The 27,762-nt window shown below is 36.9% G+C and overlaps 1 protein-coding gene across 22 annotated transcripts in view; it reads right to left on the reverse strand.

The window, feature by feature from the left end:
* Positions 1 to 27,762, reverse strand: part of GPR174 (G protein-coupled receptor 174) — a 64,077-nt gene that overhangs the window by 28,937 nt on the left and 7,378 nt on the right. For 6 of the 22 annotated variants that reach the window (XM_081808604.1, XM_081808603.1, XM_081808594.1 and 3 more), the window contains one exon: positions 10,360 to 10,660. The gene's annotated coding sequence lies outside the window, so the exon portion shown is untranslated. Of the gene's footprint in view, positions 1 to 8,036; positions 8,425 to 9,646; positions 9,772 to 10,355; positions 10,661 to 10,955; positions 11,086 to 27,762 lie in introns of those variants that run through there. The other 16 variants (XM_081808613.1, XM_081808601.1, XM_081808610.1 and 13 more) reach the window with 9 other exon arrangements.

Genomic DNA, 27,762 nt, shown 5'->3' on the forward strand with positions numbered 1-27,762 from the left:
TTCCATAATTTGGCTATTGTAGATAATGCTGCTATAAACATCTGGGTGGGGGTGCCTGGGTGGCTCAGTAAGTTAAGCCTCTGACTCTTGGTTTCCACTCAGGTCATGAGATTGAGCCCTGTGTCAGGCTCTGCACTCAGCACAGAGTCTGCTTATCCCTCTCCTTCTGCTCCTCCCCCCACTCTCTCTCCCTCTCCCTCTCTCTCTCAAATAAATGGATAAATAAAATCTTTTAAAAATCAAAAAAAAAAAAAAAAAAAAACATCCAGGTGCATGTCTCCCTTTGAATTAGTATCTTGGTATTTTGGGGGGGTAAATACCTAGTAGTGCAATTGCTGGATCGAAGAGTAGTTCTGTTTTTCACTTTTTGAGGAACCTCCAAATTGTTTTCCAGAGTGGCTGCACCACTCTGTATTCCCAGGAACAGTGTAAGAGGTTTCCCCTTTCTCCACATCCTCACCAACACCTGTTGTTTCTTGTGTTGTTGATTTTAGCCATTCTGACATATGGTGAGGTGATATCTCATTGTAATTTAGATTTGCACTTCCCTGATGATCAGTGATGTTGAGCATGTTTTCATGTGTCTTCTGCCTATTTTTAACTAGGTTATTTGTTTTTTGGGGGGTATTGTTTGATAAGTTCTTTATTGATTTTGGATAGTAAACCTTTATCAGATATGTCATTTGTGGGGTCCCTGGGTGGCTCAGTCAGTTAAGTGTCTGCCTTTGTCTCAGGTCATGATCTCAGGGTCCTGAGATTGAGCCCCACGTCTGGCTTTCTGCTCAGCAGGTAGTCTGCTTCTCCCACCTACTCTCCTTCTTTTCTCTTTCTCTCTCTCTCTATCCCTCTCTCAAATAAATAAATGAAATCTTAAAAAAAAGTTATGTCCTTTGCAAATGTATTTTCCCATTCCAAAGGTTGCCTTTTAGATTTGTTGATTGTTTACTTCACTGTGCAGAAGCTTTTTATCTTGATGAAGTCCCTGTAGTTCATTTTTGCTTTTGTTTCCCTTGCCTCAGGAGACCTATCTAGTAACAAGGTGCTATGGCCAGTATCAGAGGTTGCTGCTTGTGTTCTCCTCTAGGATTTTGATGGTATCCTCTCTCACATTTGGGTCTTTCATCCATTTTGAATTTATTTTTGTGTATGCTATAAGAATGTAGTCCATTTTCATTCTTTTGCATGCTGCTGTCCAGTTTTCCCAACACCATTCGCTGAAGAGACTCTCTTAACCCATTCGATATTATTTCCTCCTTTCTCAAAGATGAATTGACCATATAGTTTTGGATTTATTTCTGGGTTTTCTATTTTGTTCCATTGATCTATGTGTCTGTTTTTGTGCCAGTACCATATTGTCTTGATTGATACAGCTTTGTAATATAACTTGAAGTCTGGAATTGTGATGTCTCCAGCTTTTATTTTCTTTTTCAAGATTGCTTTGGCTATTCAGCTATTCAGGGTCTTTTGTGGTTCCATACAAATTTTAGTATTGTTTGTTCTAGGTCTATGAAAAATGCTGGCGGTATTTTGATAGAGTTTGCTTTAAATGTGTACATTTCCGGGGCACCTGGGTGGCTCAGTCGGTTAAGCGACTGCCTTCGGCTCAGGTCATGGTCCCAGGGTCCTGGGATCAAGTCCCACGTCGGGCTCCCTGCTCCGCGGGAAGCCAGCCTGCTTCTCCCTCTCCCACTCCCCCTGCTTGTGTTCCCTCACTTGCTGTGTGTCTCTCTCAAATAAATAAATAAAATCTTTAAAAAAAAACGTGTACATTTCCTTGGGTAGTATAGATATTTTGATAATACTTGTTTTCCAATCCATAAACATGGAATGTCTTTCTATTTCATTGTGTCATCTTCAATTTCTTTCATTAGTGTTTTGTAGTTTTCAGAGTATAGGTCTTACACCTCTTTGTTTAAGTTTATACCTAGATATCTCATTGGTTTTGTTGCAACTGTAAATGGGATTGATTCTGGAATTTCTCTTTTTTTTATTGGTGTATAGAAATGCAAGGTTTATGTACATTGATTTTGTATCCTGTGACTTTACTGAATTTGTTTATCATTTCTAGTAGTTCTTAGTGGAGTCTTTCAGGTTTCCATATAAAGTATCATGGCACCTGCAAAAAAGTTAAAGTTTTATTCTTCCTCTCGGATTTGGATGCCTGTTCTTTCTTTTTGTTGTCTTATTCCTGTGGCTAGGACTTCCAGTCTATGTTGAGTAAAATGATGTGAGTGTACATCCTTGTCTTGTTCCTGACCATAGAAGAAATGCTCTCAGTTCTTCCCCATTTAGCTTGACATTAGCTGTAGGTTTTTCATGTAAAGCCTTTATTATTTTGCTCCATATAAACCTACTTTGTCTGGCGCCTGGGTGGCTCAGTCATTAAGCATCTGCCTTCGGTTCAGGTCATGATCCCGGGGTCCTGGGATCGAGCCCCGCATCAGGCTCCCTGCTCCGTGGGAAGCCAGCTTCTCCCTCTCCCACTCCCCCTGCTTGTGTTCACTCTCTCGCTGTGTCTCTCTCTGTCAAATAAATAAATTTTAAAAAAATCTTTTAAAAAAATAAAAAATAAACCTACTTTGTTGAGGGTTTTTATCATGAATGGATGCTGTACTTTCTCAAATGCTTTTTCTGCATCTATTGAAATTATCATATGGTTCTTATCCTTTCCTGTATTAATGTGATGCATCACGTTGATTTATTTGTGAATATTGAACACACTTGTGATCCAGGAATAAATCCCACTTGATCATGATGAATGGTCTTTTTAATGTATTGCTGGATTTGGTTTGCTAGTATTTTATTGAGGATTTTTGCATCTGTATTCATCGGGGATATTGGACCTTTTTTTAGTGGTCTTTATCTAGTTTTGGTATCAGAGTAATGCTGGAGTCCTAGAATGAATTAGAAAGTGTCCCTTCCATTTCTATTTTTTGGAATAGTTTGAGAAGAATAGGTATTGACTCTTCTTTAAATGTTTGGTAGAATTCTCCTGTGAACCCATTTGGTCATGGACTTTTGTTTGTTGGGAGTTTTTTATTAGTGATTCAATTTCTTTGCTGGTTATTGGTCTGTTGAAGTTTCCTATTTCCTCCTGTTCCATTTTTTGGTAATTTTTATCTGTTTTAGGAATTTATCATTTCTTCCAGGTTGTCCAATTGTTGGCATATAGTTTTTCATAATATTCTCCTGTAAGTGTGTTTCACTGGTGTTGGTTATTTCTCCTCTCTCATTTGTAATTATTTTTATTTGGATTCTTTCTCTTTTCTTTTTGATAAATCTGGCTAAATGTTCATCAATTTTATTATTTTTTTTCAAAGAAACATCTCCTGTTTTCATTTATCTGTTCTATTGGGTGTTTTTTGCTGTTTGTTTCTCTATCATTTATTTCTGCTCTAATCTTTATTATTTCACTCCTTTTGCTGGCTTTAGGCTTCATTTGTTGTTCTTTTTCTAGCTCCTTAAGGTGTACAGTTAGGTTTTTTATTTGAGAATTTTCTTGCTTCTTGAGATAGACCTGTCTTTCTATACACTTCCCTTTTAGGATCACTTTTGCTGCATCCCAGTGGCTTCGGGACATTCTGTATTCCTTTTCATTTATTTCCATGTATTTTTTTATTTCTTCTTTTACTTCCTAGTTGACCCATTCATTGTTTAGTAGCTTGTTATTTAAACTCCATATATTTGTGGTCTTTCCAGATTTTTTGTTTTTGTTTTTGTGGTTGACTTCTAGTTTCATAGCATTGTGGTCAGAAAAGGTGAGTGGTGTGATTTCAATCTGCTTGTATTTGTTGAGTCCAGTTTTGTGGCTTAATGTGTGATCTATTCTGGAGAATGTTCCATGTGGACTTGCAAAGAATGTGTATTCTGCTGTTTTAGGATGGAATGTTCTGAATATATTTGTTAAGTACATCTGTTCCAGTTTGTCATTCAAAGCTATTGTTTCCTTATTGATTTTCTGTTTAGTATATCTGTCCATTGATGTCAGTGGGGTTTTAAAGTCCCCTCTTGTCATTATATCATTACCAATTAGTTCCTATATGTTTTTTTATTAATTGAGATTTTTTGAAAGAGAGAGCATGCAGAGTGGTAGGGAGGGGCAGAAGGAGAGGGAGGGAGAGAATCCTATGCAAGCTCAACACTCAGTGTGGAGCCCGATGTGGGGCCTGATCTCACAACCCTGAGATCATGACCTGAGCTGAAATCAAGTGTCAGACACTTAACTAACTGAGCCACCCAGGCACCCCTGTTTGTTATTAATTGTTTTATATATGTGGGTGCTCTCATGTTAGGTACATAAATATTTATAATTGTTAGATCCTCTTATTGGATTTTACCCTTTGTTATTATATAGCGCCCTTCTTTGTCTCTTGTTACAGTCTTTGTTTTAAAGTCTAGTTTGTCCAAAATAGATATTACTGCTCAGGCTTTCTTTTGACATCCATTTGCATGATAGATGTAGGTGTCTTTAGGTCTAAAATGAGTCTCTTTTAGGCAACATATAGATTTTTTAAATCCATTATGACACCTCATGTCTTTTTATTGGAGGATTTAGTCCATTGATATTCAAATAATTGTTGATAGATATGCATTTATTGCCACTTTCTTACTTGCTTTATCATTGTTTCTGGAGATTTTTTCTGATCCTTTCTCAGCTTTGTCACTTTTGTTCTCTTCTTTGCACTTAAAATATCCCCACTAATATTTCTTGAGGGTTGGTCTACTGGTCATGAATTCCTTTAGTTTTTGTTTTTCTGGGAAACTCTTCAATTCTCTTTCTATTCTAAATGATAGCCTTGCTGGATAGAGTATTCTTGCTGCAAATGTTTCCCATTCAGCCATTTGTCATATAATGCCACTCCCTTCTGCCAAGTTTGTGTTGGGAAATCTTCAGCTAGCCTTAATGGTTTTCTTCTGTAAGTTAGGGACTTCTTTTGTTTTTCTACTTTTAAAATTTTTTTCTTTATCACTGTATTTTGGAAATTTAATCACAATATATCTTGGTGTTGGCCTGCTTTTGTCAGTTTTGATGGGAGTTCTCTGTGCCTCCCGGATCTCAATGTGTGTTTCCTTCCACAGATTAAGGAAGTTTTCAGCTATTATTTCTTCAAATGAATTTTCTGTCCCCTTTTCTCTCTCTTCTTCTTTTGGTACTCCTATAAAATGAACGTTACTATGCTTGAGGGAGTCACTGAGTTCCCTAAATCTCTTGTGTTGCATAATTCTTCTCTCTTTGTTCAGCTTGATTACTTTCCATTACTTTGTCTTCTAGTTTATTTATTCATTCTTCTCCTTTTCCCAGCCTGCTATTCATTACTTCAAGCCTGTTTCTAATCTCATTTATTGCACTCTTCATCTCTGAAACCTTTTCAATTATTTTATCTCTGTGGTAAGGGTCTCACTGATGTCTTCTGTTCTGTTCTCAAGCCCATTGAGTATCCTCATGATTGTTGCTTTAAATTCTCCATCAAGCATCTTACATATATCTCTCTGGCTTAGATCTCTGGCGATGGCCTTGTCTTGCTCTTTCATTTGGGATAAATTCCTCCATCTTCACATTTTGTCTAAGTCTCTGCCTCCTCTCTGTGTTAGAAAGGTCAGTTATGGGATGCCTGGGTGGCTCAGTTGGTTAAGTGTCTGCTTTCAGCTCAGGTCATGATTCCAGGGTCCTGGGATCGAGCCCCACATCGGGCTCCCTGGTTGCAGGGAATCTGCTTCTCCCTCTCCTCCCTGCTCGTGCTTCTCTTACTATCTCTCTCTCTCAAATAAATAAATAAAATCTTTAAAAAAAGAAAGAAAGGCCAGTTATGTCTCCTGCTCCTGAAAGTAATGACCTTATGAAGACGAAGTCATGTAGTGCCCATGTCCTAGTGCTCAGGGTGTGTCACCAGTGTGTGTTGTGTACACTCTGCTATTTTTTATTTATTTATTTTTATTTTTTTGGCTGCTCTATTCTTCAGGCCACTCATCTGCTGAAGCCCTCCTTGCCTGCTGTGGGCAGTGTTTCATACTTGGCTTGAATGTGGTGAGTTTTAACTAGGTGTGCTTTGGTCTACTTGTGAAATGAGACCTGTCACCACTTCCTCCAGAACTGAGGCCCTGTAGAACTCTCTGGTCTGGAGACATGGCGTGTGCAGGGGGTTGTGCTGGTCTTCTGGGTGAAGGGCCTATCATGGTGGGAATAGGTCAAGAGTTATTGAGAAAAGTACTCTCACCAGATCACGGGGTTTGGGTCTTGTTGTATGTAAGTTAGGCAGCCAGCATGGGTGCTGTGGTGTTTCCTGCAGGTGGCTCTGTGTTTATGCTGAGGGCCAAGGGAAGAAAATGGTGCCAGCCAGCTCCTTTGTTCCCACTGAGGTGTCTCTATGAATGCAGCCTCTCAGGGACATGCTCTGGGAAGAATGAATACTCTCCCCACTTTGTGTCCCAGGCACTCTTCAGATGGCTGTTTCCACACTGTCCACCTCTAGGTTGTTTGCCTGCCTTCTCTCCAGGAGTAGTGCAGTGCCCTCCAGTCTCTGACCTGGCTGGCATCTACCAAGCCTGCTGAACTTTAATACTCCAGACTTTAATCTGGGCCGGTTGCAAGAACTCATGGAAGTCAGCCTCTCTCATTTTCCAAGCCAATGTCTTTGGGCAAACATTCTACATTCCCCTGTGTACTTCTCTCTCTCTCTCTCACCCTTCTCTGTGACCATGGCTCCCTCCCTTCTGTAGCACTTGCAATCCATTTCTCCTCTGAACCATATCTCCATGCTTCCTAACTTCTTCAATGTGGTCTCTTCTGTCCTTTTAGTTGTGGAGTTTGCTCTGTCAGTCTTCAGATCTATTTCTGGGGTATTAATATGATTTGATAGTTATCTAATTATGTTCCTAGAATGAGGCAAGCCTAGGGTCCTCCTATTCTGCTGGCATCTTCCTCTCTTCCTCCCTCATTTCTTCTTTGAAATGGGTATATTAAACCAAATAACTTTTATGGGCAATTTTAGCTCTAATATTATATCATTTCACTTCTGGGTTTTAAATAGCCCTGGTATTCCATGCCATATTTATGTATGGATGCATATATAATTATTGCATAATATACAGATATTTTATAAATAATGAGGCATTGCTTATAGTTGACAAGAGCATGGGAATCTGGAACCAGTTTGCCAGAGGGGAGGTGGCTGGGAAGATGGTTAAAATAGATAAAGGGGATTAAGAGGTACAAAATTCCATTTATAAAATAAATAAGTCATGGAAATATAAAAGACAGCATAAGTAATATAGTCAATAATATTGTCATAACTAACATTGTATGATGAAAGTGAATACAGTTATCATGATGAGCATTGAGTAATGCATAGAATTACTGAATCAATATGTTATACATCTGAAACTAACATAGCATTGTATGTTCATTACACTTCAATAAAGAAAAATTAAGACTCTGCCACTGACTAGCTGTGTGACTTTAGGCAAGTTACTTAAACATGTCCATGTCTCAGTTGTCTCATCTGTAAAAAGAAGTAATAGTGCCTACCTCTATGAGTATTTAATGAGTTAATATTTCTAAGTTTCTATAGTAGGTGCTACATAAATATGTTCTTAAAAATGAACAAATTCTGGGGCACCTAGGTGGCTCAGTTGGTTAAGCGTCCAACTCTTGATTTCAGCTCAGGTCATGATGTCAGGGTCCTGGGATTGAGCCCCATGTCAGGCTCCCCACTCAGTGGGGAGTCTGCCTGAGATTCTCTCCCTCTCCCTCTGTCCCTCCCCCCCACTCACGTTTTCTCTCTCTCTCAAATAAATAAACCATTAAAAATGAACAAATTCTTAACATTTTACAGTGTAAAATTACTATATGCATATCTAACTGTTGTAGCCAAAGACTGAATGCAGACTAATGTCTCCAGGAGGAAATCATTAAAAGAAATTACATACTTTTTCATGCATAACTTTTTGTATTAGTAAAAATTTCTATTGTTGTTGTTTGTTTTGTTTTGTTTTGTTTTGTTTGTTTTTTGGCTAGTAGTAATAGCTAAGTATTTCTCTTTCTCTCTCAAGCCTGAGGTTGTATCATGATTAGGGACTTTTATGGTTATTAATAAATAAAAATGCACTTGAATGTCCCCAGTTAACGACTTTATATCACAACAGGAACTCAGGTTCAACCAGCACTTTCATTTGTTAATACCTCCAATGGAGGTATAGTACTTTACTTGAGGCAAGAGATAATTATTTTTGACAAAGGAAGGATGCAATGTAGGCTACCCCACTTATTATTAATCACTAATTTATGAGTGTTGCAAATATAATGTGCTTCAGACAGGCAACTATTTTTTTTTTCTTCTTGCCTCAGCTCTCATCCTGATTACATGAAGGAAAAAGTGTCAAGTGGTCTTGAAAAGAGGTTCTTTCCCCTTTTATGAGAAAGTGCAACTAGAAAGAAAACATAGAATTATTTCAATTTTGCTTCCAGATATCCATAAATCTACACACTAAATACTTAAGTTAAACATGTACATATTTACATACAAGGAAAATGAGCACTCTAAGGAGTTGTGTTAGTTATTAAAACCCTGATGTCTTGGGTAGGGATATAAGTGAATGTGACCATGTTTAGGGTCTTTTTCTCTCCATGTTTAAGTGATCTGTGCAGTCATTTTGCTCCTGATTTTTTTGAAGTATAATTAGCATGCAGTGTTATCTTAGTTTCAGGTGTGCAATATAATGATTCAATAATTCTACATATTACTTAGTGCTTATCATGATAAATGTTCTCTTAGTCCACTTTATCTATTTCACCCATCCCCCCATCCACCTCCCCTCTTGTAACCACCAGTTTGTTCTCTGTATTTAAGAATCTGGGTTTATTTTTGTTTGTCTTTTTATTTGTTTGTTTGTTGTTTCTTTTTTTAACTTTTTTAGAAGTAGAGAGAGAGTGTGTGTGTGTGTGTGAGTGAGGGGGGTGGTCAGAAGGAGAGGGAAAGAGAATCTTAAGCAAGCTCCACACCCAGCATGGAGCCTGATGTAGGGCTCAATCTCAAGACCCTGAGATCATGACCTGACCTGAAATCAAGAGTCAGATGCTTAACTGACTGAGCCACCCAGGTGCCCCTGTTTCTTTCGTTTCTTAAATTCCACATGTGAGTGAAATCACATGGTATTTGTCTTTCTCTGACTGACTGATTTTGCTTGGTGTAATACTTTCTAGATTCACCCATGTTGTTGCAAATGGCAAGATCTCATTATTTTTTATGGCTGTGTAATATTCCATTGTATATATATACCACTTCTTTATCCATTCATCTATCAATGGACACTGTTTTGCTTCCATAATTTACCTATTGTTAATTAAACTATTTGGATTACACCAAAACAAACAGCTTTTGCACAGCAAAGGAAACCATCAAATAAAATATAAAAGGACACCTACTGAACGGAAGAAGATATATGAAAATGAAGTATCCAATATTCCACTGATATCCGAAATATATAAAAAATGCATACAACTCAACAGCAAAAACTCACAAATAATCTTATTAAAAAATGGACAGAGGACCTGAATAGATACTTTTTCCAAAGAAGACATATAAGTGACCAACAGACACATGAAAAGATGCTCAACATCACTAATAATCAGGGAAATGCAAATCAAAACTACAATGAGATATTGCTGCTGATATTTTTTTTTTTTAATGAGCTTAAGTGTTAGGCATGTCCTCTTACAATAGTTAGATATCTAGGCTGGTGCTTCAATAATACTTTTCTTCTAAGAATAGACATCTAGAAAAAGAAGCCAAAATAAACATAAAAAAACCCCACTCCCCTCTCTCCAAAATCTGCACCTTCCAAATCTGCTCTTAACCTAAGATTCAATGACTTTTAAGCTTACCAGTCTATAAATAGACACTTGCCTATTATTCATGTGCTTCACTTACAACTACGCTATTATTCCTTCTCAGTAAGTGGCATCCCCTTCCTCAATGCACACATATTACTCTCTACTATATGACTAGAGTGGAGAATATGTGCTGAGTGATATTTATTTATGTATTTGTGTTTGCTTAATAAACAAAGTCAGGGTCAGTATGACTCATTTTTCCTTTTGCCTCAGTTTCTAATATGACTCAACAAGACAATATTTAGAAAAATATCACATTTTACCAAAAAATTCAGAAACAGTAGTCTTTCATGTTCTATAAGATTACATTCATTGACTGCAAGAACCTGGTCATTATCTGGTAATCTATTAATGGACCAGCAAATGTAGGAGAGGTGACTGGTGAGGGCTCTCAGTCTACTCTTCACAGAATTAAAAAGCACTCTTTAGGGATGATGCCAAAATAGAATCAAGACTATTTGAGTACCTACTGTTTTCTCCAGTAGTGGTGGAATTCCTTAGTCAGAGCAATAGGGTCTTTGAAGAAGCCATGGGGAGTCTGGTAGGTTTAATTCATTTATGCCTAAAGAAACATAGAAAAGCAGTGGTCAAGTGCAGCATGAAGAAGATTCTCATAGAGGGCTGGGATATTTCAGCAGATGGATAATGAGACCCCAAAAATGGATTACCATGGGCAAAAATAGTATGGAGAGAGTTATACTTAGCTGGTGGTGGTAGCAAAGTTGAGTGGGAATCCCTTTACCATCTGACATCTTTTTTTGACTTGGCAGCCTTTGGAAAGGGTGATAAATGATAGGAATGTCAGTCGCAGGGTTCATGTGTCACTCTTTGATCACAAGGAGCTCTTAACTATGATTAACTAGCTAGAACAATCCCACAGTTTCTATTGAAACACAGCACAGTTGGAGGATAGAAACTGACTTGTTCTCAAGTGGGAATTTTTTTCTGAGTTCTCATAACCACAACTGTTTCATTGATTAATGAATACACATGGAGGGAGATCCAAATGTCCACTGGCTGTCAGTAAAACTAATGCTGAGATAGATTAACTTCCACAGAAAACTACCTTGCAAGTATCCTTGTAATGCTCATAGATGTCTTCTTATGTGGGGTAATTTAGGTGCACCAAAAAACATACTCCACTCCTTTCTGCTCCATGTTGCACAATGATCTCTTGCCTGGGCTTGCCACTTTGCCTGAAATATCCCATTATAGATTCAGTCCTTTAAGGTATTTTGTCTCCAAGAATTTTTTTTTAAATGACTTGTAATTTTTTTTGAGACAGGGATAGAGGGAGAGAGGGAGAGAGAGAAAGAGAGAGAGAGAGTAAGAGAAATCATGCATGATTGGGGGAGGGAGGAGCAGAGGGAGAGAGAGAATCTTTTTTTTTTTAAAAGATTTTATTTATTTATTTGAGAGAGAGAATGAGATAGAGAGAGCATGAGAGGGGGGAGGGTCAGAGGGAGAAGCAGACTCCCCGCCGAGCAGGGAGCCCGATGTGGGACTCAATCCTGGGACTCCAGGATCATGACCTGAGCCGAAGGCAGTTGCTTAACCAACTGAGCCACCCAGGCACCCAAGGGAGAGAGAGAATCTTAAACAGGTTCCACACCCAGTATGGAGACCAATGTGGGGCTCAGTCTCATGAACCTGAGATCATGACCTGACCTGAAATCAAGAGTCAGATGCTTAACTGACTAAACCACCCAGGAGCCCATCCAAAAATTTCTTAATAAATGAAAATACTACAAGGAGGATTTTCACATTAACGCATTAACTGTAGTCGATCAAATACACTAGTTTTCAGAGAGTGGACAGGATGAAATATACAAATAGAGATTCCTTTTACTTTGTAGAAGAAGGGAAGTAAAGGAACATAGATGGGGACAGTCTAAGTGGTGCAACATATTAGGATTACCAGAGAAACCAAATTATATCCTAAGTATTGGCGAAGAATTCTACAAAAAGGAGGAGTGGGCAGGAAAGATAGAAAGCAGACAACCAACATAATAGCTTCCACCTAAACAAATCTGTGTCAAACTAGACCTTTCAAGAATCTTTCCTCGGGGCGCCTGGGTGGCTCAGTTGGTTGAGTGACTGCCTTCGGCTCAGGTCATGATCCTGGAGTCCCGGGATCGAAGCCCGCATTGGGCTCCCCCTGCTCGGCGGGGAGTCTGCTTCTCCCTCTGACCCTCCTCCCTCTCATGCTCTCTGTCTCTCATTCTCTCTGTCTCAAATAAATAAATAAGGTCTTTGGAAAAAAAAAAAAGAATCTTTCCTCATCTAGACAGTAAGCTCCTTAGAGAAGGGGCTCCTTTCAAAGAGACTAGAGTTTGAATACCAGCTTTGGTTGGGAGATCTTGAACCACTTGCTTTCTGCTCTCCTCCCTGCCCTGCCTCAGTTTCTTCCTCTTGTACAATGAGTACAATAATGTATACTTCTGGAGTGTGTTGTTAAGATTACATAAGATATCCTAAGTAAAAGTCAGTGATACAGTGCTTAGCACATAATAGATACTCAATACATGTCATTTGTCTTTTTTTTCTGACCTCCAACATCTATTCGTACAATAAGATGTTTGGTACACCAGGGCTTCTCAATAAATACTTTTAAAAGACTTAATGGAGGAAAAATTAGTGGTGAGGATAAAATAGACTAGAGTAACGAAAAGGAATTCCCAGGGGCTCCAGAATCCATAGTAGTCTGTTATGGGGGTTAAGAAAGAAAGCCCAGACAGAAAATTACAAACTAACAAAGTTATGATCCCTACTGGTACTTTGTTGTGTGTGAAGGCATAGCCAGGACTATATAAGTACCACCTGAGTGGGACAAATATGTGAGGACAAACTAGAGCAATAGTTCATAGGGACAGAATTCTGTGACTGAACAGAGTCACAGATTAATCATAAACATCATCAGGCAAATCCAGCTGGAGACAAACATTTTATTGAAATGGTGAATATTCTCAGGCACTTTTTTCAAGTCTCTTTTTTAAATTATATTTCATGGACAAAAGTCATGTAAGATATAAAAAAAAGTGATTTTAGTTTGGGGGTCACTAAATCAATTTCTTTTAGAAAAGCCATATACCCCAAAACTATTCAGTGTTACTTGCTGGCTTTTTCAACTCCCAAGACCATATAAGCTGAGAGAAAGCAGAGTAGAGGGGGAAAACCAGAGGTCAGAGAACTAGGACACCTGGCTTCTAGTCTTCACTTTATCACTAATTGGTGGTATGACTTTGGGAAAATCACTTCTATTTCTGGGCCTCAATTTTTCATCTGTAAAATGCAATAGTTGGACTATATTATCCCTAAGGTTCATTTGGGTTCTGACAGCCTAAGTCTACCACAAAATTTGATTTGGTTAGCCTGGGAAGATGGTGTAGTAGGTGGATCCTAAGCTCACCTCATCCCATGGGTACACCTAGATAACAGCCACACCAGCGCAACTAACCCAGGAAACAATCCAAAGACTGGCAGAACAGATTCTCCACAGTTAATCTTAGGGAGGAGCCCACATCAAAAATGGTAGTAGGGGCAGAATATATGGTTGTGAACCAAACTCCTGGCCAGATTAAGCACAAATGGAAGGGAAAGAACAAGCATGGAAAAGACCAGTCACCCCAGACATAAGGGACCTGCACTGGGAAGATAAGTCCTCATAACATTTGGCTTTGAAAACCAGTGGGGCTTAACTTTGCACTTTTAAAATAAGCAGGACTTAACTCTAAGTGCTTTAAAAATTAGCATTTTTAGCTGTGGGAGAGCCAGAAGGGAAACTGAGTCCCAGCCATTAGACAGAATAACAATCCCTGCAAGACACAGCATAGAAGCAGCAGTTTGAAAAGTGCCTAGGGTATAAGGGAAGGAGATCTATTTACTAATCTCAGAACTTGTGCTGGAAGAACAGGGTTCTTTAAAATACTTCAAGAACAAAAGAGCTGGTGGGTACCATTTATCTTCCCAACCCCAACCTAAATAGCCAGCCCTCCCCCACCAAAACCAGCTTGAACACTCTTCACCTAGCTTGGTAACACTGAACGCCCCATTCCTTGTTCTCCTGCATAGTTGCCCATCCAATCCAATCCACTCAGCAATAGTCCCTCCAAAGTGACCCGTGCTCTGGCGAGAGGAAAAGATAACCACACATACCAGCTCAACTGCAACCCCAGCAGTGGGCTGGGGGTAGATATCTGGTCTGACTGCCAGCCTCTCCTATCAATAAAAACCTCACTGGTGGCAGCACAGAGAGTCTTGTAGTTTGGGGTCACTGCAACCCCAAGAGACAGAGTGAAGGCAGACATCTGGTTCTGACTACAAGTCCCACTCACCAAGAAAATCCTTTCAGGGGACAATATAGGGAAAGCACCCTGCAATTCAGTGCAACAGCAGCCCCAATGAATGGGCTGAGGATAGGCATCAGGTCTGACCCAAGTATAAGACCAAGGTAGTCCTAGACTGGCCCCTTAATGGTTCAGGGACCAAAACCTGCCCACAACAGGCCAAGTGGGCCATTGCAACTGACTAGACTGAAGGCAAACATGGCTCAGCCACAATAGTAGGGTGCATGCAACACACATAGAAAACACCCCTGAAGTGCCTGGTCTGGGTAACCAGGAGACATTGCTCTATAGGGCATTGCAGGATCTCTTCTTCATAACACCACTACTTTCAAGATAAGGATTATAAATGATCTTCCTAATACATAGAAACAGATATAGGAAGTTAGACAAAATGATGAGGCAGAGGAATATGTCCCAAATGGAAAAACAGGAAAAAATCACAGCAAAAGAACTAAATGGAATGGAGATAAGCAACATTCCTGATAAAGAATTCAAGGTAATGGCCATAAAGATACTTACTGGGCTTGAGAAAAGAATAGAGGATCTCTTCAACAAAGAGAAAATATTTTTAAAAAAAAGGAGACAGAGATGAAAAACTCACTCAATAAAAGAAATTAAAAATACTCTAGAGAGAATATATAGTAGATTAGAGGAAACAGAAAAACAGATCAGTGAGTTAGAAGACAAGATAATAGAAGCCAACCAAGCCAAATGGCAGAAAGAAGAAAAAGAAAAAGAATAGTGAAAAATGAGAATAAGTTAAGGGAACTCAGCAACATCATCAATTGTAATGACATTGGCATTATAGGGATTTCAGAAGGAAAAGAAAGAGAAAGGGGGCAGAAAATTTATTTGAAGAAATAATGGCTGAAATAATCCCTAATCTGGGGAAGGAAACAGACATCCAGATTCAGAAATCACAGAGAGCTACCAACAAAAGGAAGCCAAGGAGGTTTGCACCAAGGCACATAATAATTAAAATGGCAAAACTGATAGAGAGTTTTAAAGGGAGCAAGAGAAAAAAAAAAAAAGAACAAAAAGCAGTTTCATAAAAGGGAAACCCCATAAGGCTATCAGCTGATATTTCAGCAGAAACTTTGTAGGACAGAAGAGAGTGGCATGATATATTAAAAGTGTTAAAAAAGGAAAAAAAACACCTGCAACCAAAAATACTCTATCCAACAGAACTTTATTCAGAATAGAAGGAGAGATAGTTTCCAAGACAAACAAAAGTTAAAGGAGTTCATCACCACTAAAAAAGCTAAAAAGCATTAAAGAAAATTCTTTGAGTGGAAAGGAAAGGTCATAATCAGGAGTAAGAAAATTACAAAAGGAAAAAAATTTACAAGTACATGAAAACATAATAAAAGTAGTAGATTGATCACTTATAAAGTCAAGGTGGAGGTTAAAGCTTAAAAGCAGTAAAATCAATTATACCTACAAAAATCAGTCAAGGAATTCACAAAATGATAGGGTATATGGCATGACATCATATACATAAAATGTGGAGGGTGGAGTAAAAATTCAGTGCTTTTAGAATGAGTTCAAACTTAAGCAATCATCAATTTAATATAGACTGTTATATGCACAGGATGTTATATATAAACCTAATGGTAACCACAAATAAAAAACCTGTAATGGATTTGCAAAAAAAAATATAGAGAGAAAGGAATCCAAGCATATCATTAAAGAAAGCTATCAAACCACAAGGGAAAAGAGCAAGGGAAAAAAATGGAACAGAGAAAAAAATAAAAAAAAAAACCTATAAAACAAGTAAAAAATGGCAATAAGTACATACTTGTCAATAATTAGATTGTAAATGCACTAAATGGTCCAATCAAAGACACAGGGAGAAAGAATGTACAATACAGCAAAACCCATCTATGTGCTGCATACAAGAGACTCATGTCAGACCTAAAGACATATACAGATTGAAAGTGAAAAGATGTAAAAACATTTATCATGCAAATGGAAGCAAAAAGAAAGTGTGGTAGCAGTACTTATATCAAACAAAATAGACTTTAAATATTTTATTTATTTATTTATTTATTGTAGAGAAAAAGAGAGAGAGCACACACGAGCAGAGGGAGGGGTAAAGGGAGAGAGAGAGTCTCAAGCAGATTCCACCCTGAGCACAGAAACTAATAATGCAGGACTTGATCCCATGGCCCTGAGATCATGACCTGAGCCAAAATCAAGAGACAGAAACTTAACCAACTGAGCCACCCAGGCTCCCCAAACAAAATAGACTTTAAAACAAAGATTGTAATAAGAGACAAGAAAGATATTACATGACCATAAATAAATAATCAAACAAGAAGATACATCAATTGTAAATATTTATGGACTCAACATGGGAGCACCCAAGACACAAAGCAAGCATTAACAGACATAAAGGAAAAACTCCATAATAACACAATAATAGTAGGGGACTTTAACACTCCACTTCCATCACTGGACAGAAAGAAAAGAAAATCAACAAGGAAACAGTGGCTTTGAATGACACATTGGAACAGAAGAACTTAACATATATTCAAAACATTTCATTCAAAAAGAGCTGAATGAACATTCTTTTCAAATGCATATGGAACATTTTTCAGAATAGATCACATTAGGCCACAAAACAAGTCTCAGTGAATTTTAAAAATGTTGAAATCATATCATGCTTCTTTTTCAACCACAATGGTATGAAACTAGAAATCAATGACAAGAAAAAATCTGGAAATAACAAATACATGGAAGCTAAATAACATGTTAGTAAACAATTAATGGGTCAATGAAGAAATTAAGGGGGAAATAAAAAACATGTGGAGAGAAATGAAAATAAAAGCACAATGGTCCAAAATCTTTGGGATGCAGCAAAAGCTGTTGTAAGAAAGAAGATTATAACAATACAGGCCTACTGCAAGAATAAAAAAAAATTAAAAAAAAAAAAACCTAACCTTATACCTAAATGTGTTAGATAAATAACGAAATAAAGCCCAAAGCCAGTAGAGGAAGGGAATAATAATACTTAGAGTAGAAATAAAAGAAATAGAAACTAAAATAACAGTAGAAAAGATCAATAAAACCAGGAGTTGTTTCTTTGAAAAGATTAAAAAAATTGATAAACCTTTAGCCAGACACATTAAAGGCCAGAGAGGACTCGAATAAATAAAATCAGAAATGAAGAAGGAGAAATAACAGCTGACAAAACAGAAATAAAAATAATTATAAGAATATGACAAAACATTATATGCCAATAAATTGTACAACCTAGAAGAAATGGATAAATTCCTAGAAACATGTAACCTTCCAAAACAGAATCAGGAAGCAATAAAAAAAATTGAACAGATTACTAGCAATGAATTGAGTCAGTTATCATAAACTCACAACAAACAGAAGTCCAGAATCAGATGTCTTCACAGATGAATTCTACCAAACACTTAAATTGTTAATACTTATTCTTCTCAAACTATTTAAAAAAATAGAAGAGTAAGGAAGGCTTCAAAATGCATTCTATAAGGTCAGCATTACCCTAATACCAAAAACAGACAAACACATTGCAAAAAAAAAAAAAAAGAAGAAGAAAGAAAACTACAGACCTCTAATGAACATAGATGCAAAAATTCCCAACATAGTATTAGCAAACCAAGTCCAATAATACCTTAAAAAATCAATCACCATGATCAAATGGGATTTATTTTTGGGATACAAAGGTGTTTCAATATTCTCAAATCAATGTGATATACCACATTAATAAGAGAAAGGATAACACCACATGATCATCTCGATACATGCAGAAAAAGCATTTGGCAAAGTACAACATCCATTCATGATAAAAACTCTCAACAAAGTAGGCTTAGAGGTAAAATACCTCAACATAATGAAGGCCATATATGAAAAAACACAGCTCACATCATACCTAATGGGAAAAAACTGAGAATTTTTCCTCTGAGATCAGGAAGAAGACAAGGATATCCATTCTCATCACTTTTATTCAACATAGTACTGGAAGCCCTAGCCATGGTAATCAGACAAGAAATAATAAATAAAAGGCATCCAAATTGGTAAGGAAAAGTGCCACTACTTGCAGATGACATGATACTCCATATAGAAAACCTTAAAGATACCACCAAAAAACTGCTAGAACTAATACATGAATTCAGTAAAATTGCAGGAAAGAAAATATACAGAAATCTGTTGCATTTCTATACACTAATAATGGAGTAGCAGAAAAAGAAATTAAGAAAACAATCCCATTTACAATTGCATCAAAAATAATAAAATACCTAGTAATAAACTTAACAAAGAAGGTGAAAAACCTATACCCTAAAAACTACAAAACATTGATGAAAGAAATTGAAGGTGACACAAAGAAATGGAAAGACATTTCATGCTCATGGATTGGGAGAACAAATATTGTTAAAATTCCCATATAACCTGAAAAATCTATACATTTAATGCAATCCCTATCAAAAAAAAGAAAAAAAGAAAAAAAGCAACAGTATTTTTCATAGAACTAGAACAAACAATGCTAAAATTGGCATGGAACAACAAAAGACCCTAAATACCCAAAGCAATCTCAAAAAAGAAGAACAAAACTGTAGGCATCACAATCCCAGATTTTAAGATATATCACAAAGCTATAATAATCAAAACAATATGGTATTGGGATAAAAATAGATACAGAGATCAGTGGAGCAGAACAGACAGCCCAGAAATAAACCCACACATTATGGTCAATTAAGATATGACAAAGGAGGCAAGAATATACGTTGGGAAAAAGTCTCTTCAACAAATGGGGTTGAGAAAACTGAACAGCTATATGCAAAAAAAAAAACAAAAACAAAAACAAAAATGAATGTGGACCACTTTCTTATGCTATATACAAATATAAACTCAAAATGGATTAAAGAACTAAGTGTCAGACCTGAAATCATAACATTCCTTGAAGAAAATTTAGAGAGTAACTTTTTTGACATGGGCCATAGAAACATTTTTCTAGATACATTTCATCTGGCAGGTGAAATAAAAGTAAAATTAAATTAAATTGTTGTGACTACACCAAAATAAAAGGCTTTTACACAGTGAAAGAAACCATCAACAAGATAAAAAGGCAAACCTACTGAATCGGAAAAGTTATTTGCAAATGATATAACCAATAAGGGGTTATATCCAAAATATATAAAGAATTTATACAACTCAACACCAAAAAAAAAAAAAAAATGATCTGATTGAAAAATGGGCAGAGGACCTAAATAGACATTTTTCCAAAGAGGACATACAGATGGCCAACAGACACATGAAAAGTTGCTCAACATCATTAATCATCAGGGAAATAAAATCAAAACCACAATGAGATATCAACTCACACATGTCAGAATGGCTAAACTCAAAAGTACAATAAATAACAAGTGTCGCTGAGGATGTAGAGAAAAATAAACACTTGTGCACTATTGGTGGGACTTCAAATTGGTGCAGCCACTATAGAAAACAGTGTGGAAGTTCCTCAAAAAATTTTAAAAAATATAATTACCATAGGACCCAAAAATTCCACTACTGGGTATTTGCCCAAAGAAAATGAAAACACAAATTCTAAAAGATATATGTATCCCTATGTTTATTGCACCATTATTTACAATAGCCAAGATATGGAAGCAACCTAAGAGTCCATTCTTAGATTAATGATAAAGAATTGGTATAGAATGGGATATTACTCATCCGTAATAATAATGTGATCTTGCCATTTGCAACAACACTAATGGACCTAGAAGGTATAATACTAAGTGAAGTAAGTCAGACAGAGAAAAATAGTGTTTCTATTTTTAAGCTCAGAATGACTGAAATTTGATCAGTGGATTTAAGTTAACATATTCATGACCAAGAACTAAAAGATATTATCCAGGACCTTCACAGAGACCATGCAGGCACTTTCCTAGTAGTTTTCTTTTAAATAACTCATAGGAACCATCACAGACCCAAGCTAAAAGGAGGGTGGTACCATGGGAGGAGAGTAGGGGGGGGATTTTAAACAAGATCCACCCTTCAAATCTTATACTATACTTGCTTATCAGCCTACACATGGAGTAAATAATCCAACAAGTTCAGTCAGCACAAACTTATTGAATACCTGGGGCGGTATGCTGGTTTCTTTTTTCTTTTTTTTTTTTTTTTTCCTTTTGTCAGTATGCTCCTTTCATTGACAAGCCCGATGATGACATAGGTAGTAATTCAATCAGCTTTTGTAGAGTTCAATAATTCATCAGTTGCATATAACACCCAGTGCTCATCACATCACGTGCCCTCCTTAGTGCCTATCACCCAATTACCCCATACCCCCACCCACCTCCCCTCCAGCAACCCTCAGTTTTTTTCCTATAGTTAAGAGTCTCTCATGGTTTTTCTCCCTCTCCGATGACTTCCCATTCAGTTTTCCCTCCCTTCCCCTATGATCCTCTGTGCTGTTTCTTATATTCCATCAATGAGCCTCATAATTTTTTTCAATTGATGGTAGAACTGATTGGACATTTTAAATAAATATTAGATTTTATTAATCTTCATTAATAATCTATTAATCTTTATTAGTGGTTTAGTCTTAAGAAACAAGGTAACTGAGGCCTAGAGAAAGTAAGGTATTCATTCTTTTTTTTCAAATATTTATTTATTTATTTATCTGAGAGAGAGCATGAAGAGAGAGAGGGAAGGACAAACTCAAGCAGACTCTGTGCTGAGTGTAGAGTCTGACTTGGGGCCCGATCTCACAACCCTGAGATCATAACCTGAGCTAAAACCAAGAGTCAGAAACTTAACTGACTGTGCCACCCAGGTGCCCACGGTATTCATTCTTAGTTATATAGCAACTTAATGGCAGAGCCAGGACTAGAACCTAAATTTTAATTCAAAAGGCTTGGGTTCCTTTATCCACACCACACTTCCAACTATACATTCTCTAATATGTGAGTGGATATTTATCTTCCCATATAGTCAGATCATTTGGATGTAAGCTTTGTTTATGTTATTAAAAGCTATCAATTTTTAAATCAATACCAGTGTACAAATCACTGAAAACACATGTCCTTCATTTTGCTTTCTGCAATGGCATGGTAACCAGTGTTCTTGCTATGTGCATAAAAACATTAACACTTATTCCTGTCTTTTCTCCATCTCTTTCTCTATCCCCACCCCCACATACAGAAACACAGACATACAGACATCTATTTTCACTGGCATGCAAGACTGGAAGAAAGTAACTAAAATAGGACAATGTTCTTTTTCTTGGCCAACCCCTTTCCTGCTCCTACAGTTTGTTAAATTATCAGTCTAGGAAAAAGTAATTAAGTGATGAGATGAGCAATACCTTGTTGTAAATCAAGTTACTGTGCTAGATGCCACTGGAGAGAAAAAGGAGACATGGCCTCTCTTCTTGAAAACTTATAGACTGGCAGCAGTGGCACAATACACAAAACAAGAGAGAAATGAGTAAAATCAGTTGCTAAATTGAACAAGTCATATGTTAGCTCTATAGAAAGCTACCATATATTTAGGGTACAAACCCACCACCGTTCTTAATGTGGTTGGGGCATTCCATATGGCCTTTCTAAAAGAAGTGATTTCACCAATTCAAAAAACTCATTCCCATTTTTTCAACTTTAAGCCTTATAACAATTCTGCTCCTTATAAGCATTTTAAGGTGAAAGCTTGACCAAGCATAATGGTCCCATATGCTGAAGGAAATCTGACAGGCAAAAGGCAGGTATAACTTAACTTTCCCAGTATAATTTCAATCCAATTGCACATGGCATTTTGCAAATTTTACAGAAGAATTCTGTACAAAGTAATGTGAAGTATCTATTAGGTATTTGCATGGTGAGTAATACCTCTGAGATAGAGATGCCCTCAATCACACTATTCTCAAAAATAGAGAAACTGAAAAATGAAGAAGCTTACTTCCTTGTTCAGGTTTATGCCCCTAGCTAGTCCCCAAAAAGCACAACTTGAAGCTCAAGCTTCTGATTACTGCCTGCTGAAAATATGACTTAGAACAGAGTTCAGGGATGCATGTCCCAAAACACTTCCTCTACTTCCTCTCGCATAAGAAAACATAAAAATGGAAGGCAGGGTGCAGAGAGCAGGAGGACGTGGGGAATAACCAACATCAGGAGACAGACTATCCTAAACCTTGTACCTGTTTGTTTGTTTCCCAGAGTTCTGTAGCTGATTAGGTCAGATGGTTACAACACTGAGGTCCTAAACTTAAGTATGTGAGTTAAATTCCATTAATTTTCTCTGTAATATAGCCATATATTGTATTCTGAACCCATGACAAGAATCCTATAACTCCAAATCCTTGCTCCAAAGGGAGAAAATGACTCAAAATATAAATAGAGATCTACTTTCTCTTCTTCTTTTAATTCAATTTTTTAATTTAAATTTTAGTTAACACATATGGTAAAAGTAGTTTCAAGTGTACAATTTAGTGATTCATCACTTACGTATAACACCCAGTGCTCACCACAACAAGTACGCTCCTTAATACCCATCACCCATTTAGCCCATCCCTTGCTCACCTCCAACCATCAATGCTCAGTTTCTTCTCTATAGTAAAGAGTCTCTTAGGGTTTGCTTCCCTCTTTCTTTTTATTTCCTCCCCCTATGTTCATTGTTTTGTTTCTTAAATTTCACATTGAGTGAAATCATATGGTATTTGTCTTTCTCTGACTGACTTATTTCACTTAGCATAATACACTCTAGCTCCATCCATGTCATTGGAAATGGCAAGATTTCATTCTTTTTGATGGCTGAGTAATATTCCTTTCTGTGTGTGTATCTGTGTGTGTGTGTGTGTGTGTGTGTGTGTACACCACTTCTTTATCCATTCATCAGTCAATGAACATTTGGGCTCTTTCATTAATTTGGGTATTGTTGATAATGCTGCTATAAACATTGGGGTGCATGTGCCCCTTCAAATCTGTATCTTTGTTTCCTTTGAATAAATATCTAGTAGTGCAATTGCTGGGTCATAAGATAGTTTGATTTTTAATTTTTTGAGGAACCTCCATACTGTTTTCCAGAGTGGCTGCACCAATTTGCATTCCCACCAACAGTGCAAGAGCATTCCCCTTTCTCCACATTGTCACCAGCATCTGTTCTTTCCTGTGTTCTTAATTTTAGCCATTCTGACAGGTGTGAGGTGGTATCTCATTGTGGTTTTGATTTGTATTTCCCTGATGATGAGTGATGTTGAGCATCTTTTCATGTGTATGTTAGCCATCTGGAGGTCTTTGGCAAAATGTCTGTTTATGTCTTCTGCCCATTTCTTAAATGGATTATTTATTTTGGGCTGTTGAGGTTTTTATAGATTTTGGATTTTGGATACTAATCTTTTATCAGATATGTCATTTGCAAATGTCTTCTTGCATTCTGTAGGTTACCTTTTAGTTTTGTTGTTTCCTTTGCTATGCAAAAGCTTTTTATCCTGACAAAGTCCCAGTAGTTCATTTTTGCTTTTGTTTCCCTTGCCTCTGGAGAGGTATCTAGTAATAAGTTGCTACAGCTGAGATGAAAGAGGTTGCTGCCTGTGTTTTCCTCTAGGATTTTGATGGTTTCCTGTCTCACATTTAGGTCTTTCATCCATTTTGAATTTATTTTTGTGTATGGTATAAAAAAAATGGCCCACTTTCTGCATGTTGCTGCCCAGTTTTCCCAACACCATTTGTTGAAGAGATTGTCTTTTTTCCATTGGATATTCATTCCTGTTTTGTTGAAGATTAGTTGACCATAGAGTTGTGGGTCCAATTCTGGGTTTTCCATTCTGTTCCATTGATCTATATGTTTGTTTTTGTGCCAGTACCATATTGTCTTGATAACTACAATTTTGTAATATAGCTTGAAGTCTGGAATCATGATGCCTCCATCCTCGCTTTTCTTTTTCAAGATTGCTTTGGCTATTTGGGGTCTTTTGTTGTTCCACAGAAATTTTTGGATTGTTTTTTCTAGTTCTGTGAAAAATGCTGGTGGTATTTTGATAGGGATTGCATTAAATGTGTAGATTGCATGGAAGTTAAAGAACATCATACTAAAGAATGAAGGGTAAACCAGGAAATTGAAGAAGAAATAAAAAAAATACATGGACGCAAATGAAAATGAAAACACGACAGTCCAGAACTTTTGGAATGCAGCAAAGGTGGTCATAAGAGGGAAGTATATAACAATACAGACCTACCTCAAGAAGCAAGAAAAGTCTCAAAGACACAATCTAACCTTTTACCTAAAGGAGCTAGAAAAGGAACAGCAAATAAAGCCTAAAGCCAGCAGAATAAGGGAAATAATAAAGATTAGTGCAGAAATAAATGATATAGAAACAAACAAAAAACCAGTAGAACAGATCAATGAATCTAAAAGCTGATTCTTTGAATTAATAAAATTGATAAAACCCTAGCAAGACTTATCAAAAAGAAAAAAAGAAAGGACCCAAGTAAATAAAACCACGAATGAAAGAAGAGAGATCACAATCAACACCACAGAAATACAAGCAATTATAGTATAATATTATGAAAAATTATATGCCAACAAACTAGACAATCTGAAAGAAATGAATAAATTCCTAGAAACATACAAACTACCAAAACTGAAAGCGGAAGAAATAGAAAACTTGAACAGACCCATGACCAGCAAAGAAATTGAATCAGTAATCAAAAATCTCCCAACAAACCAAAGTCCAGGGCCAGATGGTTTCCCAGGGGAATTCTACCAGACGCTTAGTTAATATCTACTCTTCTCAAACTGTTCCAAAAAAATAGAAATGGAAGGAAAACTTCCAAACTCCTTCTACAAGGCCAGCATTACCTTGATTCTAAAACCAAAGACCCCCCTAAAAAGGAGAACTCTAGGTCAATATCCCTGATGAACATCGATGCAAAAATTCTCAACAAGATACTAGCAAACTGAATCCAACAATACATTAAAAGAATTATTCACCACAATCAAGTGGGATTTATTCCTGGAGTCCAGGAGTGGTTCAATATCTGCAAATCAAATGATGTGATATACCACATTAATAAAAGAAAGAATAAGAACCATATGACACTCTCAATAGATGCAGAAAAAGCATTTGACAAAATACAGCATCCTTTCTTGATAAAAACTCTCAACAAAGTAGGGATATAAGGAACACAACTCAACATCATAAAGCCCATATATGAAAAACCCATGGCTAATATCATCCTCAATGGGGAAAACTGAGAGCTTTTCCTCTACTGTCAGGAACAAAACAGGGATGTCCACTCTCACCATTGTTATTTAAAATAGTAAGTCCTAGCCTCCACAATCAGGCAACAAAAAGAAATAAAAGGCATCCAAATTAGCAGGGAAGAAGTCAAACTTTCACTATTCACATGGCATGATACTCTGTAGAAAACCTGAAAGATCCATCAAAAAATTACTGGAACTGATACATGTATTCAGTGAAGTCACAGGATATAAAATCAACATGCAGGGGCACCTGGGTGGCTCAGTTGGTTAAGCGTCTGCCTTTGGCTCAGGTCATGATCTCAGGGTCTTGGGACTGAGCCCCAGGTAGGGCTCCCTGCTCAGTGGGGAGTCTCCCTCTCTGACTCCCCTTCCCTCTGCCCTGCCCCACTCATGCCCTCTCTCTCTTTCTCTCTCTTTCTCAAATAAATAAAAATCTTTCAAAAAATAAAAATAAAATAAAATCAGCATACAGAAATCTGTTGCATTTTTTACACACGAATAATGAGGCAGCAGAAAGAGAAATCAAAGAATTGATCCCATTTACAATTGCACCAAAAACCGTAAGATACCTAGGAATAAATTTAACCAGTGAGGTAAAAGATCTGCACTCTGAAAACTATAGAACACTTATGAAAGAAATTGAAAAGGACACCCAAAAAAAAAAAAAATGGAAAAAACGTTCCATGCTCATGGATTGGAAAGACAAATTTTGTTAATATGTCTGTACTACCCAAAGCAATCTACCCTCTCTTCTGATGGTTGGTGTGTAGCTTCAGTTTTGTATGTGAAAAACAGAAATGTTTTTCCTTCTAGTTTAGATGCCCTATAACTAATATAGAGTGAAGTTGGAAGATAACAAGCATACACATAAATAAATCCATTCTTCCAGACATGTTTTAGAGATTCTCTATGTATAATTTTCTTCTGAGCTTTTTCCTTGTGTAGATTTTAACTTGCATCTAAAACCACACATTCTGGGCGCCTGGGTGGCTCAGTTGGTTCGGCGACTGCCTTCGGCTCAGGTCATGGTCCTGGAGTCCTGGGATCGAGTCCCGCATCGGGCTCCCTGCTCCGCAGGGAGTCTGCTTCTCCCTCTGACCCTCCCCCCTCTCATGCTCTCTCTCTCTCATTCTCTCTCTCAAATAAATAAATAAAATCTTTAAAAAAAATAAAAATAAAAATAAAAAAAATAAAACCACACATTTTGTCCTGCTCTTTGATATAACCTTATATCTGGAATTTAGAACCTTTCCTCTAAACTTAGCATAACATAGATTAGCATAATATAAGAAAACAAATATTTTGTGAAAGCTCTAATATGATTTCCTTTTTATATCACAGCAGCTTAAACGTGATTGGGGATGGTGACTTTCTGTTTAATGCAAACTATGTTATGAAGTCATACACCTTTTTCGAAATTCCTTTTGTATGGTCAGATTTAATATGTGCTACTTTATCCTCCCCAGGTAAATAAGCTCCATAAGGGTATGGGCTATATCTTATATGGCTCCTATTATTACTCATATTACACTTGAAAAATAGTAAACATCATAAACATTGGTCGAAGAGAAACTATTTCATCCATGTTTTCTATGATCCCCATTTTTAAATCTATTTTATTCCTTATTTTATGTGTTTTACTCCCCCCCCATTTCTTAGTTCACCTAAACTAAATCTAATAAAAGAACAACCTATTATGAAATTGGTACATCTTATCTCTATTATTAATTCTCTTGATTCTCAAAATAGTGAAATATAGCTGCATCATATACACACAGTATAGCTTAATGGAAAGAGCTTTGGCAACAAATAGAACTGTGTTTGAAACGCAACAAAGACTGTTATACAACTTTGGGCAAGTTGTTCAGTTTTTGGTTTCTTCATCTATAAAATGGGGGCAAAAATAGAGTTACTGTAAAAATGTAAGATATCTTGCCCAGGGCTCAGTACATCACAAGTGCACAATAAATAAGAACCATTATTATTTTTTTATGATAGAGCATCTAAAATCAAAGTTAGAGCCAGTGGTAGATAGGCACCAAAAGCTTATTCTTTCTGGTAGACTTTAGGTAGCTGCTCAGATGCTTGTTAGCTTTTTCTGAAATCATTATTAGGAAGGTAATCATTTTAGAATGGGGTATAAGTTCTTTTGGGAGAAAATCAAATCTTAGGAATAGCGTGGATTTCATGTAGACCCTTACTTCATAGGGGGAAGCACTAAATGTACTTATAAACCCCCAAATCACATTGGAAAATTCTGATTATTTTCCTTTTGCTATAAAAGCCATATTGGCT

This window comes from Leptonychotes weddellii, chromosome X (assembly GCF_054177405.1).
Source record: "Leptonychotes weddellii isolate Sample4059 chromosome X, ASM5417740v2, whole genome shotgun sequence".
Taxonomy (NCBI): Eukaryota; Metazoa; Chordata; class Mammalia; order Carnivora; family Phocidae; genus Leptonychotes; species Leptonychotes weddellii.